This window comes from Canis lupus, chromosome 35, assembly GCF_003254725.2.
Source record: "Canis lupus dingo isolate Sandy chromosome 35, ASM325472v2, whole genome shotgun sequence".
Classification (NCBI taxonomy): domain Eukaryota; kingdom Metazoa; phylum Chordata; class Mammalia; order Carnivora; family Canidae; genus Canis; species Canis lupus.
This window is the reverse complement of record NC_064277.1, coordinates 19065944-19083443: the sequence shown is the minus strand read 5'-3', so window position 1 is coordinate 19083443 and position 17500 is coordinate 19065944. Positions and strand designations below refer to the sequence as shown.

General features: G+C 43.3%; 1 long non-coding RNA gene across 1 annotated transcript; it reads right to left on the bottom strand.

Annotated features, from left to right (window-relative positions):
- Positions 1-1274: 1274 nt before the first annotated feature.
- On the bottom strand, positions 1275-14659 carry LOC118353412 (uncharacterized). Its single transcript, XR_004812297.2, has 3 exons — positions 14413-14659; positions 5352-5500; positions 1275-1448 (listed from the first exon to the last, which is right to left on the bottom strand). It is a non-coding gene; the product is annotated as an uncharacterized LOC118353412 (long non-coding RNA).
- Between the last annotated feature and the right edge of the window lie 2841 nt (positions 14660-17500).

The window sequence follows — 17500 nt, the reverse complement described above, 5'->3', positions numbered from 1 at the left end:
CTGACCCAAAATAGACAATTATGTAAACATGAAAAAAACTTTGTTATTAATCAGCCACTGAAATTTGGGAGTGTTTCTTACCTCAGCATAACCTAGCCTTTCCTGATAGATACAGCGGATATCTCCCAGACCGGACAGGAGGCTCTGTGGCCCTGAACCAGCCTGAACCAGGCTGTCCAGTCTGAGTTAGGACTGGGGGTCCCAGTCTTCCAACAGACAAAAAAGTGGTGCAGACATCACCAGAAATTAAGAAAATGCAAGGGCAGCCCAGGTGGCTCAGCAATTTAGCGCTGCATTCGGCTAAGGGCGTGATCCTGGAGACCCGGGATGGGGTCCCGCTTCGGGCTCCCTGCATGGAGCCTGCTTCTCCCTCTGCCTGTGTCTCTGCCCCTCTCTCTCCCTGTTTCTCATGAATAAATAAATAAAATCTTAAAAAAAAAGAAAAGAAAATGCAAAATAAAACAGCACAACAATCATTTTCTTGTGTTATTAATTTGGCGAAATATTTTAAATATCCTGTGTTGGGAAGGGTAATATAAATTGCTACAGTCTTTCTGCAGACCAAAAAGGTGGCATATATCAAAGCCTTAAAAATTAAAAAAAATTTAAAAAAAATTTAAAGCCTTAAAAGTAATATATGCTCATTAATCCCTTCTTCCATGGTAATAGAATTTTTAGCTGGGCTATTCAGAATAAAGATTATATTCCCAACTTCACCTGCAGCTGAGAATGAGCTCATGAATAAATTCTGGCCAATGGGATGAGAGCAGAAGTGATGTGGTGACCTCCAGGTTGAGCCGTAAAAGGACAAAGTGAGGTCTCTTGTTCCCTCACCCCTTTTTCTTTGTCCTGCCATATGGAATACAGATCCCAGGGATAAGAGCAACATCTAGGAATGGCAAAGCTGCAAGAGCCTGGGCCCTTCAAATCATGGAGCAAAACCACCACACGAGCTCTGACTTTATCCCAGATATAAATACACACATGTTAATTAAGTCCCAGCATGTCACACATGTGGCCAAAAATACCCTAATTAATGCATCAGACTTTTGGAGATTAATCCTAAGTCAATAATTGAGGGTATGTGTAAAGATTTACACAACAGTGAAATTCATCACAGACTTTATGTGAAAGTTGCAAAGCAACTACTAGTGGGTTGGTTAAAGAAACTGTAGTTTATTTATAATAATTTATTTGAATTTACAATGGAATACCATTCAAAATTATTACCTACAAGAATATTTATTGAGGTAGAAAAACATCTATTTCTTTTTCACTGCATATGTAAGACAAGAAAAATGATTGCCAGTATAAACAACTCAGCTTGTCCTTCTCTCCACCTGCAAAGAATTCAAACTGGTTCCTGCAGGTTTTTTCTCTCTCTCCTTCATTCTCTGTGGAAGGACCTGCCTTGCCAGATGAGCTTTCCTGGGCTTCTGTCTTGAGAGCTGAGAGGAAAGTAAAAGGGGGAGAAAGATACGAGGCACATTGGTTAGAACGAGGAGGTTATTTCCTGAAGGGTTTTGAGAAAGGAGAGGTGAACTGTTGCATGTGGGACAATGGGTGGGATTTTGCAAAGTATGCCTGTGGACCATATGCCTCTTCCAGGTATTTGGGCTGAAATTATTTCAGGCTGCTATGCTATGTGAGCATTGAACCATGGGGTTTTTTTTTATTATGGACATAGAAATGGGTCCTGAAGATATATATCAAACACCCAGGTTTTTTTTTTTTTTTTTTTTTTTTTACCAGCTTTCCTCTGGGTGTGTAAAATTCCATTTTCTGCTTTTTGGTTTCTGCTAGTACTTCTCCATTTGTAGTGAAAAACAAATGCTCAGATTTATTTTTTAAAAAATGTTTGCTGAGCCCTGCTAATAAAAGTGGTAACATAAATCCATCTTGTCCTTTGCTCTTAGCACAGGTACAGGTAAGGGGAAGGAGATAAGTTCCCACCTTCACTGTCTCCATCTCTCAGCAACATGCATCCCTATCTGCTAGAAATGACCATGTGCCTTCCCCTGCAGCCCCTGAGCCAGTTAGAGTCAGGTCATGTGGTGCATGTCCACACTTTCCCAACCATCCAGTGGTGGAGAGGATAAGGGACCTTATCCCTTATGGTGTGGTGGTCTACTGCTTTATTTCTGGGGTGGTGGGACCATGACACCCTCATGGGCATCCATTCCAGGCCCTCTCACTACCTTAGTGAGTCCTCCCACTCCCATTCCTGGTTTTTACTTTTGGTAGAACTGAAACTCAGCTGGTTGGAAACCTGGTCACCATGACTCCATCTAGAAAAGGAATGAACTCTACCTATGGAATTCTTGATTTATAGCTATGGCACATCCCAGATAGCTTGAAAATGGCAGCTTCACAGGACATTCTGTTGTCCCTTTTGCTCTGCTTCAGGGGGTATCTATGAGAAGCAATGGGGGAACTCCCAGGTTCTGGTAATCTCAACATAGAAAGGAAAGAGAGAATGGTGTTTTGTTAACCCACACCAGTGAAAGTTTATCAAATCACTTGCCTGACTAATTTTAGGTATCTAAGTCCCCAGGGAGACATCCTAAAGTCTTCTGGGAAGCTAGAGAGATAAAATACAAAGAGTATGGTAGGAACACTTGTGCAGTGTTGGTAGGAATGCAAACTGGTACCACCACCATGAAAAACAGTGTGGAAGTTTCTCAAAAAATTAAAAATAGAAATATCATATGTACTACTGAGTATTTACCCAAAGAAAACAAAAACACTAATTCAAAAAGACAGATGCACCCCTATGTTTATTGCAACATTATTTGCATTCGTCAAGGTATGGAAATAAACCAAGTGTCCATTGATAGATGAATGGATAAAGTTGTGATATATACATATCACACATCTATAATGGAATATAAAAAGGCCATTAAAAAGAATGAGATCTTGCCATTTATAACAACATGGATGGACCTAGTGGGCATTATGCTAAATGAAATAAGTCAGGCAGAGAAAGACAAATGCCATGCGCTTGCACTTATATGTGGAATCTAAAAAACAAAACTAACAAAAAGCAGAAACAGACCCATAAATACAGAGACCAAACTGATGGTTGCCAGAGGGGAGGTTGGTGGGGGTGGGTAAATGGGTGAAAGGAAGTGGGAGATTCAGGCTTCCAGTTATGGAGTAAGTCACAAGAAAGGCATAGCATAGGGAATTCAGTCAATGATACTGTAATAGCATTGCATGGTGACAGATGGGAGCTACACCTGTGGCGAGCACAGCATCATGTAGAGAGTTGTTGAATCACTATATTATATGCCAGAAACTCATGTGAAGTTGTGTGTCAACTGTACTCAGATTAAAAATTAACAAAGAGGATGCAACCAAGGTAATTCTGTCTATGGAGGATCTCCTTTGATTGGCTGCATTTTTTTCTTAAGATTTAATTTATTTTTATGTATTTATTCATAAGAGACACAGAGAGGCAGAGACACAGGCAGAGGGAGAAACAGGCTCCCTGTGGGGAGCCCAATGTGGGACTCTCTCCCAGGACCCCGGGATCACAACCTAAGCCAAAGGCAGACGTTCAACCACGGAGACACCCAGGTGCCCCTAACTGGCTGCATTTTTTAGACATTTCATACCAAGCCTTTGTTCCATGAAGTACATCCCAGGGATTGACCTGGAGCTTATTCTATAGGTATAATTGTAGTTCTGGGGTAGATGGGAGGATAAACAGGAGAATCCATAATTACTGTGGAAGGAATATTTTAGTGGGTCATATGGAAAGTATTTGTCAGCCGCTGGCCACTAATCTGCCCAGTAATCTGGGTGACATGTGCTATAGTTCTTGAGGAATTGATTCACAGCTCTGCTAATGGATGCGACCACCATGGTGCAGGTGCTGGGCAGGGGACTCATGGACCTGAACAGCACAACTTTATTAGTAAGGATATTCAGGAGTCTCTCTGGGTTTGCAATCATTCCCCAGGGCTAAAAAATTCTCCAAATGGAAAGTCACTGTCTTGATGGTCATCTGAGGATGTGTCCATATGACAACATGTGCCATGTTACTTAAAAACAGAACCAATGCCCTTAAAGATCCATGGGTGATACAAGCCCAAGTTGTTTCTTAGTATCACCCATGAGTTGGTAATGAGAGTGAAAACTTTTTAGGCAGGACTATCTAAGTTATTTTCAGGAATCAGTGCAAAATGAAAATGAGGCCCCTGTTTATTAAGAATTTCAAGACAGAGTAGAGCATTAAATCAAACATGGAGTCCCTCTAAGCATGAGGCCCTCATGTAACTATAGGTTGTACACCATGAAGCCAGCTCTATTTTAATAATTCCTGGTAGAGGGATGCCTGGGTGGCTCAGTTGTTGAGTGTCTCCCTTTGGCTCAGGTCATGATCCCAGGTTCCTGGGATCAGGCTCCCTGTAGGGAGTCTGCTTCTCCCTCTGCCTATGTCTCTGCCTCGCTCTGTGTGTCTCTTATGAATAAATAAATAAAATCTTAAAAAAATAATAAAAATAATAAAAATGCCCGGGAGAGTCTTTGAGATTGGCTGAAGATGGAGAGGGCCAAAGCAGGGTTTGACTGTAATAATAATTGCTGATGTTATTCACTTTCCTGCTTTAATCTCTTGGCTTTACTAGATATTTCCTCATGGACTATAAAATTTGCCCACACGATCTCCTTAGCTACCAATTCATTTCCCTCATTTTCTTCACAGCCAAACTTCTCAGAAGACCAGGCTATGATTGCTATCTCTATTTTTATCCTAATTAGACAGCCATCAGTATATTAAAATAAAGTTTTATCTCCCACGAATCCACCAAATCTTACCAGTGGGGATCACATGTATGAGTAAGAGGTGCTTCTAACTACAGGGAACAGATAACCTGGCATTCAGTGGCACAGAGCAACAGGAGTGTATTGTTTCTCACATTCCAGGAGGCCTGGAGATAGACAGTTGCCGGTGTTGGTTTAACAGACCAACAATTTCAAGATCAACATCACACTTTCACCACATGATTGTAATATCTCCCCTACTCCCACCCTGCTCAGCTCGTAGAGGCTGAAAGAAGAGACAAAGAGTAATGCCAGCCATATCCTCAGTCCAGATGTAAAACAAACCACCCTAAAGCGAAGTGGCATAAAACAACCATTTTATTATGCTCACGGATCCTGTGGTGCAGAGTTTGTACAGAGCTCAATGGGGAAAGGTTGTCCTACTCGTACAGAGCACAATGGGGAAAGGTTGTCCTACTCCATGATGCCTAGGGTCTCAGCAAGGAAGACTTGAAATCTCAATTCAATCATGGGGCTGCAATCACTGACATTGCAATCACACGTCTATATATATATATAATCACCTAGGCCTCATAGTTGGTGTTGACTCTTGGCCGAACCTCCACTGTGCTGCCATCCGGAACATCTACACCCAGTCTTGCCATGTGGTCTCTTGGCATAGGCTGGTTGGGCTTCCACACAGCATGGCTGCTGGCTTCCAGAAGCAAGTCCACTGAAAGAATAGGTGGAAATGCATGGCACTTTCACTGTGTTGAGGGAGACTTAAACAAACAAACAAACAAACAAACAAACAAACCCACCTCACTCCAGGATCAAGAAAAGAGGATATTGACTCTACCTGTTAATGGGAGGAGTTTTACAATCACATTGAAAGAAGAGCACACCCAGTGGGAGATATTGTGATGGCCACCTTTGAAAAATAGGAACTACCACAAACCCTTATGTTAAGAAAGCAATGCTTTCCCAGAAACCACCCAGCAATGTTAGATTTTTATCTCATTGCACCCGTGTAGGTCACGTGTGTGCTTAGTTGGTAGGGAGGGTGAGAAAGGGAGCATTTGACTTTCAAGTCTATTTAGTGGAAACTGGGGTGGGGGAAGGGGAAGGGATGATTGTTAGGTAGACAATCAGCAAAGTCTGTCGGGCTCCCACCCACGCTAGGTTCAACCACTCCCTCCTCTCTGCTCTTTGTTCTCCATACAGGCTTCTAGATAGCGCCTATAAAATTTTTACTGCATTTATAAAAAAAAAAATTTTTTTTTTACTGCATTTATTTATTTGTTTCTTTCGGCTATATTCCAAGCTCTTTATATGCAGACTATGAATTATTTGTCTTAGCATCTCCCAGGTCTATTGCTTTGCCTGGCACAGGGGAACATTTAATATGATTGAAGGAATGACAGGTAAGGTTCTAGAATTGCACGAGTAGAGCAGCTTCTGGACTTAGGTGATTTGGGTTCAAGACTATGAGTAGTATTAATAGAAAGACACAAAGAAGTCTATCTTCAATACCCACAATAGCTAAGGTACCTGGCGGCTTATAGATAACAAAGGAAGGACCCAAAGGCCTAGAAGATACTTTTGAATAATAATCCTAACTCCCTTGTTTTATATAAAGCGGTTTTACCAACATCATCCTATTTGTTCCTCATAACCACTTTGAAAATTCAGAAGGGCAGATATTCCCATTTGTAAAAGTATCTCAGATTTAGCATAAGTGACTTGTTCAGGCTAATATGTGGAGGAAAGCATGGTAATCTCTTTTTAAATTAACCACACGTACCATTTAAGTCTGGAAACCTGTGTGATGCAATCAAACCACTTACTGCCTACTTGGAGTTGGCTCTAATTGTGGTGCAGTTTCTGAAAATAACCATGAAGTTTAAAATTACAAGTTTACATACACACATCGAATATATATGTATATATGTGTGTGTGTGTGTATATATATACACATATATATGTATATATATAAATATACATATATACGTATATAGGCATTAGGATACACACACACACACATGCACATAGAAATATGTATAAAATCAAGTACCATTTACCTTGGAGTTTTTTGACAGAATTATGTAAAACGATATTCTAGTAAAATGGCTATGATTTTCCTTAAATGTAATTTTCTCTCAAAAATTAGGGTACAGTGATGTCTGTTTGAAAATTTGGTTTCATTCAGTTCTTGGATGCCTGGCTTATAGGCTTGGGGTGGGGACACGTAAGAACAATAGACCCTGTCAGGAAGAAGGAATGGAACAAAATTGTGCAGGGTGTTAATTCAGCACATTGCCTTTGCCAAGGTGCTAGGGAGAGTCCTCCGGGGCAGAGTCACACGCAAGAATGCTGAAACTTAGCAGCTGAACATGTCTGGGTCGACAGGATACTAGAACCATTGGGACTGGAAATCAGGTAAGAAGGTGAAGCAGGAAATATGCGAGTAAAGACACAAAAACTCAGGGCCATCCTAAAAATGTTTGTGCATCTCCCAAGGAGATGATCCACACCGTATGTTCACACAAAGAATCCAGAAGTGGAGGAACGAGAATGATGGTTACTGGAAGGACGTGTCAGGGTTAATCATGAAGGAAGTAACCAAGGTACCTAACTAACACCAGGTGAGTCAGTGTTCTTTATGCTCTGTTTTAAGAACAAGTGCTTAAAAATCTATAGAGCCATTACTATTTCAAACAAATACTTTGGATCTTTACCATTTCAACCCAATAATTAGCGATGACGGCTGTGATGGCTCTCTACATTTCTTTTACAGTATTTAGCTTAGATTTCCTGTGTGAGAGTATCAGTCTATAAACCCTAACGGTTCCAGCACTGGGGCCTGCCGGGCTAGTGGTTGACAGGGGCTGTGTCTTATTTATCTTTGTGTCTAGCAGAGGCTCCGCACATGGCTTTGTGCTTAGGAGCTTAGTAAATGTTGTTTGAATTGAATAGTTCTGTGTTGAGGCTGCTAAGGCAGATAATAGAGAGCAGGTCCTTGACTTAATTAGGTTCAATCAATATATCATAAAATTCCTGGAGAAATTCAATTATAGGTCTAGGCTATGAAGGTAAGAGCAGTGTCAAAACCAGCCAGGATTATTATCTATCTCTTTTGGCATTCAGAAGAACTTGACCCCCATATCCTGGTGCCTGCAGGAAGTGAAACGAGGATCTGGCTGGCAATTTAAGAGGCAGCCTTCTACAGAAGTGCTTGAAATGCCTTTTCAAGAATGTTCCATACCTTTGGCCACTTTTTAGGAGTAACGACATCCAACAAAAAAGTATATTCCCTATAGACCAGATTTTGGATATGGCATAAAATATAATTACCAGTATCCAGAAGTCAGGCACGTCACATGCAGAGTATCTTTATGCCTCTGACGGATGCTCATTATAATGTTACATGACAACCATGATAAGGGTGAGTGAACCTTGAGCCGGCTGGCAAATAAAAAAATTACTTTTCATATTCAGAAAGCCCTGGGTGGATGACAATATCCCAGACTCCTTATTTGATCGTTATGATCCCTGACGCCTGAATGTTAGGTCAAAGTTTAAAAGCATGCTTCATTAGAACTACCTCCTCTACTTGTGGCATCCGATTGATAACAGATCAAATGGCCACTCCCCCTCCATTGTGCTATTTATCATGGCTTCAACTCTTACCTCTGAAAGTGGCTTGTCATCCCCAGCCTGAACCTCTTATCTGAGTTCCGTTCCATTCAAGGAATTCATTCAAAATTTGTTTATTGAGCATCTACTAGGTGCCAGATAGTCTATCTGGTACTAGAGATATAAGACATGATCTCTTCCCTGAAGGGCTCACAGACTGTTAGCAAGCCAGAAAAGTAAGCCCATATCCATGATATAGGATAATCAGGGCTACGATAAAAGCACAACCAGAGGAGCGCCTGGGTGATTCAGTCGGTTAAGGGCCTGACACTTGGTTTTGGCTCAGGTCATGATCTCAGGCTGGTGAGGTCCAGCCCACATCGGGCTCCATGCTGGGCATGGAGCCTGCTTGGGAGTCTCTCCTTCCCTTCCCCTCTGCCCCTCCCCATGCTTGCCTGCATAACCGGAGGATTCTGGAAGCATCAGAGTTGAAGATAGGACTTTCCGTGGAGGATGAGCTTCCTAGTGGTCATTTCCAGCTACCTGAGACTCAACATTTCAAATAAAGAATTCGTAATTTTCTCCCCAAAACTTTCATTGCAGGGCATCTGGCACCTTGGTGGGTTGAGCTACCGACTCTCAATTTTGACTCAGCTCATGATCTCAGGGCTGTGAGACTGAGGCCCCCATTGGGCTCCTGGCTCAGCTGGGGGGTCTGCTTGAGATTCTCTCTCTCCCCTCTCACTCTGTCCTTCCTCCAGCTTGCAGTCTCTTTCTTTAAAATAAATAAATAAATAAATAAAAATATTTTTTAAAAACCTTTCATTGCTTCCTAATATTTTGCTTCTAATATGTACTTTGGTACATAGCGCCACTATTTATTTCCTCCAGTGATTTACGTTTAAAACCTGGTGTTCTATGTTCTTAATTCCCCTAGAGCCATCAGCCATTAGGTCTTATCATGTCTTCCTTAAATTTTAGGTTCCCAAAGCCCCAGGTACAGTGATGCCCAGAGCTTTTGTTTTTTTGCCTCTACAGATCACAATTCCAGGCACCTGATGTTGTCAACATTAAAAAAAACAAAGCAAGCTAACTAGCTCCAGCCACCCACTCATCCACACCTCACCACCTCTCCTACAGGTTACTGAGCTAGCCTCCCAGCTAGCCCAGGCTCACCGAGACGGTCACCTTGGATATGTGCCTGGCGACTGGCTGGCTTGATCATATGGCTTTAAGATGAAGGGGGGCAGGAGGAAGAAAACACCTCCACAAACCCATGAAATAGTACGCAACCCATATGAGTGGGTCTGACATAAAGAAACATGAGAGGACAGGAAGTACCTAGCAATTCACAGCGAGAGCTGGCCGGGAAGCAAGGATGACCCGAGGGACAAGATGCCCAGGTAAAGAGCAAGATAATTGTATTAATTTGCTGTGGCTGTTGTAGCAAATTGCCATAAACTTGGTAGCTTACAGCAACAGAAATTTATTCCTTCATAGTTCTGGAGACCCAGAAATCCGAAATCAGTGTCACTGGGCCAGGTGTCAACAGGACCACCTTCTCTCCGGAGGCTGTAGAGGAGAATCTGTTCTGGCCTCCCCTGCTTCTGATGGCTGCTGTCCTTTGACGAGGAGCTACATGGCTCCCATCTCTGGCTCCACAGTCCCACGGCCTCCCCCACTTCTGTGTGTTTTCACTCCTTGCTTCTCTCTCATAAAGATACATGTGGTTGCATTTAGGACCCCTCCAGATAATCCAGGATAATCCCCCGTGTCAAGATCCTTAATTTAGTCACATCTGCAAAGACTTTATTTCCTTTTTTGCCACATACAGTAATGGTCACAGGTTCCAGAAATTAGTGTGGAGATATAGATAGATATAGATATAGATATAGATATAGATATAGATATAGATATAGATATAGATATAGATATAGATATAGATTAGATATAGATATAGATTAGATATGGATATAGATATAGATATAGATTAGATATAGATATAGATTAGATATGGATATAGATATATAGATGATATAGATATAGATATAGATACAGATATTTTTTGTGGGGTTGGGGAAGGCATTATTCAGCCTGCTGCAATAATAAACAAAGTAAATTTGAAATCATGATCCTGGCTTATATATCTGACCTCATGGTTATTTTAGGACTGGAGCTGGGTTTTGGCAATGTGGATGAGGCACCAGGTATTTCTTTCCAGGGAAACAGCATGAGCAAAGGCCCAGGTGCAGCTGTGAAGATGTAGGGAAGAGAACAGGGCGTAGGCCAAGTGGACTGGAAATGTCATATATATTTTATCATAGTAGGCACTCATATAGGCTACATAATTAAAGAGGGACAAAATAACACAAGAGCTGGAGTAGTTGGGGGCTGCTTCCGATAGAGGGAGAATGTTGTTGCTTCCTGCACCAGAAATGACATCTTGGAAGCCTTCTTGTAGGAGGACTGGTCTGCTCTCTCCATGTAAACACCACTCCCTTCCTAACTAAGGAGCTTTATGCAGAAGCTTAAATTAATGATGGTCCAGATACCTAAATGCCATCCCTGGATACCACCTCAGATTCCTCACAACATGTTACTGACCTGGAGCCTTAGACAAAACTGTGAATAAAATCCAATCTCTACCACCTGTTCCTTTATGATTTAGCTTCTGGATGCCTCTTCAACATCAATTCCTATTTTTCTCATTGCCCACTGTCCCCCTTTCAGTTCTTTGAAGATGTTTAACTCATTCCTGCTGAAGGATCTTTGAATGTGCTGGGTTTGTTTGTTTGTTTTCCTTCCAAATGGTCTTCCCACCACATGTGGGGCCAGCCCCGTCTCATCCTTCTAATCCTACCCCAAATGCCATTGTTTCTAGAAGATCCCCTCTGACCACCCTATTTAAAGTAGGTTCTCCATCACTGGACCAGTTAACTTCCTCCCTGCACTCATCACCGTTTGTAATGGAGTGTATTTATTCTTGTGCATGTTTAGTGCCTGCTTCAGAGTTTTCACAAGGGAAAACCACTTCTTCACCATCATGTACTCAACAAGTGTTGATTGAGCACTTGCAATGTATCAGGGGCTGTCCCAGATGCTGGGAGACAGCAGTGAACAAAAAGGCGCCATCCCTGGTGTCAGAGGGCTCATGTTCCAGTGGGAGGCAGGCAATAAACATGCATGTGAATGTACAATATACCAGGTGGTGACAAGCACCAGGAAGAAAAATCGAGCAGGATAGGGAATACAAAGGTTCAATGCAGAGTGCTGCTTTAAAAAAAAATTTTTTTTTAAAGATTTTGTTTATATATTAGAGAGAGCATGAGCAGGGGAAGGGAAAAAGGAGAGGAAGAAGAAAGAGAAAGAGAATCTCAAGCAGGCTCTGCTGAGCCCAGAGACCCACGGGGGGCTTGATCTCATGACCCTGAGATCATGACCTGAGCAGAAACCAGAGTCGGATGCTTAACCGACTGAGCCACCCAGGCACCCCCAGGGTACTGATTTTTAAGAGGTGGCCAGGGGAGGTAACATTGGAACAGAGACCTGAAGGGAGTAAGGGAGCAGGCCATGCAGATATCTGGAAGGAGAGTTTTCTGCATAGAGACAAGAGCAAATTCAAAGCCTCTGAAATGGGAGCAGTTTGGCTCCTATGCTCAAGGATAGTGAGGAGGCCGTGTGACTACACTAGTGACAGTGAGGAGAGAGTGTGGTTGGCCCAGTAGATGCAGCAAATACTTTGGATTTCTCTCAGAGAGACATGGAAGTTGTTGCAGGGTTCTGAGCAGTGGAATAAAATGCAACATCCTCCATTTCTCAAGGATCACTCTGGCTTTGGACTTGAGAATAGACTATATGGGAAGGGAAGGATAACAGCAGGAAGACCCTCTAGGAAACTATTGCAAAAATCCCCCACGTGCAATGATAGTGGCTTGACCCAAGGGAATAGAGGCTGGGATGGAAAGAGTGGGCAGGATGTGGGTGTATTTCGAAGAAGAACTAATAGGACTTGCTGACAGATTAGAAGTGGGATGTGACAGGAAGAGGAGTCGAGGACGATTCAATTTTTTTTTTCTTTTAAACCCGAACAACCGGAAGGATGCATTCTCAGTATTCCAAGTTGGAGCAGATTTTGGCAGAGAAACTAGAATTTAGATTTGGATATGTGACATTTTGAGATGCCTATGAGACATCCAACTGGAAATGTTGAAAAGAGAGATGGATTTATGAGTCTGGGGTGCAAGCAAGAGGTTGGGACCAGCCCAGGTCATGGAGATGAGACGTTTTCAGTGTACTGGTTGTACTTGGAACAGAGCAATAACTTGAGGACTTTGTGACAATTAAAAAGATGAGGTCTGAAGACTGAGGGAATGCCCGTATTCAAAGACCAGGACTCGTAGGAGCTAGTTAAGAGGAAGAGGGAATGGACGAAAAAATGGGAAGAAGTAAGATAAAGCCATGTCTAGGCCACGTGAAGTAAGTTTTTCAAGAAGGAAAGAGCCATGGGCTCGTCCAATGTGTAGACAGAGCCACGTTGTTGGCTCTGTTTTGTTAGCTCTTCTCTTCAATGTTGGGCATGCAGTAGATGCCACATGAATGTGCGTTGAACGAATACACAGATGAGGTGAAGCTTGTGTCCTTACTAATCTAATAAAGGACTAACTTTCGAGTTTTGGAAGAGGTGCCAGAACAGATTTTTTGATCTAGATGAGAGGGTCTTAACATGGATTTCTGAGCTCACTACAATAGAGAAGCACAGGATGCTTTAATGGAGCCAGCTGGTGGAAAAATAGGGAGTTAAGAACTTTTGCTTTTCAGGGCACCTGAGTGGCTCAGTTAGTTAAGCATCTGCCTTTGGCTCAGGTCATGATTTCAGGGTCCTGGGATCGAGCCCCACATCGGGCTCCCTGCTCAGCAGGGAGTCTGCTTCTTCCTCTCCTTCCCCTTACCCTGCTCATGCTCACGGTCTCTCTCTTGCAAATAAATAAATAAAATCTAAAAAGAAATGTTTCTATTTCTTATCACAGGGAGGAACCATAAGGTGGTGATGGGGGAAGAACTAGGAGAGCTTCCCAACTCCCTAAGTGAGGATAAGTGTCTGAGAAGAAGAGAGACAGCACTTCCCTGATGGATTCAACAGGGGAGAAAGGGAATGTTCAGTTATCTTTGCCTACAACCATCACCCTCCCTCTCACCACAGAAGCTGACCCCTCTGTGACCAGTCAAAGGTCAGTTCCCCACTCAACTGACAAATCACAGTGGGGGTGGCCAGACCCTTAGGAGCTGGCACCCCTAGAACAAAACTGACTTATCGATTTGCATATAACAGTGCTGTCCCATAGGAATATAATGTGAATCATGTATAGAGTCTAAAATGTCTAGCAGTTCCATTAAAAAAGTTTAAAAAAGTAGAATTAATGTTAATAATATATTTTAGTAAGCCAACATATCCCAAGAATTATCATTCCAACAGGTAATCAATGTACAAAATATCGAGGGACATTTTACATTCTTTTTCCTTTTCATCATGAGGCTTTCAAATCCGGTGTGTATTGTACACGTCATGACAGCACATCTCAATTCGGTCAGGCCACGTTTCAAGGACTCGGGAACCACACGTAGCAAGGGGTTGCCAGGTATTGCACACCACAGGTCAAACATGTTGCAAGCCAGCCGCACACATACATTTCCAATATACTAGTGGTGCCTAACCTTGAAGCTGCCTTAGCAGCTTTCAAGCCATGGCTTACAGGTGTTAGCTTCTTTGGGAGAAGGCCAGAGACCAAAGGAAGAAAATCTCAGGGGGTTGCGGCCCCAGAGAGAGGAAATTGTCCATACAGTGTCCCACTCCCTATCTTTGTAAGACTATCTTCCCCATGACTAGATGCCTGCAGTCCTCATGCTACTTAGGATCTTCAGATCCACAAAAAGAACTTGGTATACAAACTAGCTCCCGGGAAAGCCTGATGTCAGCAGAAAGAAGAGAACAAACACTGTGTCAGCTTCTACCTTTTCCTGATTCTTTCCCAGGGCTTCATAGTCCTAAAAATGCTCCCTCTCCTTCCCTCGTGCTGGCTGCCCCATGTCTGGGGAGGGTCAACACCCACGTGAGTCCTCTGGGGGAGTTGTAGGCTCTCAGCAGGTGGAAACCTGGGTACCTGAATTATGAGTGACCCAATGTGTTCCATGTCCCATGATGCTTACATTTAAACAGTTACGCCAGGGGAGAAGGATATTTAATGCAAAGAAGCGAATATATAATGGTGGAATTTCAGGTACCATTGATCCTAAATCTAAGGAGAGGAGGATATTTTTCGGATAACAGTATCGACTGGTTCTCAGTGTAATGAGCTGCTTGGTTGCCTAATCCCATGTTCCTTTCTTCTTTCTGCAAGGGGATATTAGGACCCTCCCTGTAGGCTCAGTGTTCCTTGAGCTGGAAATGAGGGCCAGTAAGTTAGCACCTCACAGTTGGTCCTTCTCTGAACCTGAACTCCTGTTTTTAGAAATTGAGCCCTTGCTTTTTCCATGGGACCAAGGCCAATCCTAGTCCCTGCCTGTGTCAGCACCATCCAGCTTTAAACCTGCAGGCTGAGCACCATCTGTTTCCCTTTGGTAATTTGGGCCAGGCTGGCAGCGTAGTAAAAGTCCTATTTGCCTCCCTCCCTATAGGTGTGGTTTGGATTTAGTCTTAATGGTAGTAATAGTTCTGTTTATGGAGCATCTATAATGGCGGTGGGCACCGAGGGAGCTTGGTGCTTCACACATTACATCACCTAATCTACACACAACCATGCCAAGTACATGTTGTTATCCCCATCTTAAAGATGAGGCAACCACAACTCAGAAATATTAATTAACTAGCTGACGATCTCACAGCCAGCAAATGGTGGATCAAGATTAAAACTCCAATTAGGGGCACCTGGGTGTCTCAGTCGGGAAGTGTCTGCCTTAAGCTCAGGTCATGATCTCCTAGGGTCCTGGGATCCAGCCCGAGTTGAGTTCCCTGCTCCGCGGGGATTCTGTTTCTCCCACTCCCTCTGCCTGTCACTCCACCTGCTTATGTGCTCTTTCTCTCCCTGTCAAATAAATAAATAAAATCTTTTAAAAACCCAACAATAACAATTACTCTGAGTCCAGAGCACAGACCCAATTCCACCACTGCACTGTCTTGCTGCCCCGGCTGATATTTGGTAGGGCTGGGGCAAGTTCAACACACTCAAGTTTTCCTGGGCACCTTACATGTGTGTGCCCTATGTGGCTATGCTCCTGTCCCGGATCCTGACTTTCATTCCTGGGACTAAAGCCCACCTGACTTCTGTTCCGGGACTTGCCTATGTCCTGTCCCCCAGGGCCGCACCTGTTCCCTCCGGCTGCTAGATGGAGTCTTGTGAACCATTAACCACCTCCTGATCTCTGCCTGGAGATGGTTATTGCCTTGTGCCATCAGATCCTCTTTTATTTGTGGGAAAAATAAATTTATGTATTTATTTATTATTTATGTATTTATTTATTATTTATGTATTTATTTATTATTTAAATTCAGTTTTCCAACATATACCACCCAGTGTTCATCATATCATGTGCCCTCCTTAATGCCCGTCACCCAGTTACCCCATCCCCTACTCACCTCCCCTTCTGTAACCCTTTGTTTCTCAGAGTTAGGAGTCTCTCATGGTTTGTCTTCTTCTCTAATTTTTTCCCCACTCAGTTTCCCCTCCTTTCCTTATGGTCCCTTTCACTATTTCTTATATTCCACATATGAGTGAGACCATAAAATCATTGTCTTTCTCCAATTGACTTATTTCACTCAGTATAATATCCAATCCCATCCACATCAAAACAAATAGTAGGTATTCATCTTTTCTGATGGCTGAGTAATATTCCATTGTATACATAGACCACGTCTTCTTTATCCATCATCTTTCGATGGACACTGAGGCTCCTTCCACAGTTTGGCTATTGTGGACATTGTTGCTATAAACATTGGGATGCAGGTGTTCCTGTGTTTCACTGCATCTGTATCTTTGGGGTAAATCCCAGTAGTGCAATTGCTGGGTCATAGGGTAGCTTTATTTTTAACTTCTTGAGGAACCTCCACACAGTTTTCCAGAGTGGCTGCACCAATCGATTCCTTTTTTTTTTTTTTTTTAATATTTTTTTCTTTATTTATTTATGATAGTCACAGAGAGAGAGAGAGAGAGAGGCAGAGACACAGGCAGAGGGAGAAGCAGGCTCCATGCACCGGGAGCCCGACGTGGGACTCGATCCCGGGTCTCCAGGATCGCGCCCTGGGCCAAAGGCAGGCGCCAAACCACTGCGCCACCCAGGGATCCCCTCGATTCCTTTGTAAACGGCTCAAGCACACGTTTGTCGGTGGGATTGCTATAGGTAACGCCACCATCGTGGCTCACGCTTTGTTATCAAATTCCTATGAGAAGTGTCCTGTGTTCCCTGACTCTTCACCCCTCTTCCTAATTTCATTATCTCCCATTGGGCCCTTTAACTCAAAACCTGTTCTCAGTCAAACTCCTGTTTTATGGCCCAATTTTGGATTTGTTAAACATTTTACAGACCCTGCTTTCAACCCACTTCCCGTAACCGCGCTGGGGAAGATGCGCCATGCCCCAGGACCTACCATAACTTGTTGGATTTTGCCCTTGTGGTTTGCCCGCCTTCTACCTATCAGAGGAAGCAGGGATTGGGCTCTTGCTGGCAGATTTGAACACTGGCACCAACTCATGTCAGACCCTAGTTTGTGGTTTGGACAGCTGGCTCCTCTCCTTGGGGCCATGCCCAAAACCAAATTAATCCCTCTTGCATGGTTGCTGCCAATTTTCAGGTCATTCTTCCAGTGCTCACCCACCTCTGAGATCCTCGCATGCCTAGTAACCAAATCGGCCCAAATCATAGCATCCACTTTCCCCTGCCTTTCAGGCAGTCCCTGCCTAAACTGCTGGGCCCTGTTCTCACCTCCAGACTCCCTTTCCCTAGAGCTAGAGACTGCATGGGCTTCCAGGGCCCAGCACCTGGCTTTCCCCTACCACGCTGCCCTCACTGCTGTCGGTCCTCCACATACAGACCTCGCTGACACCAA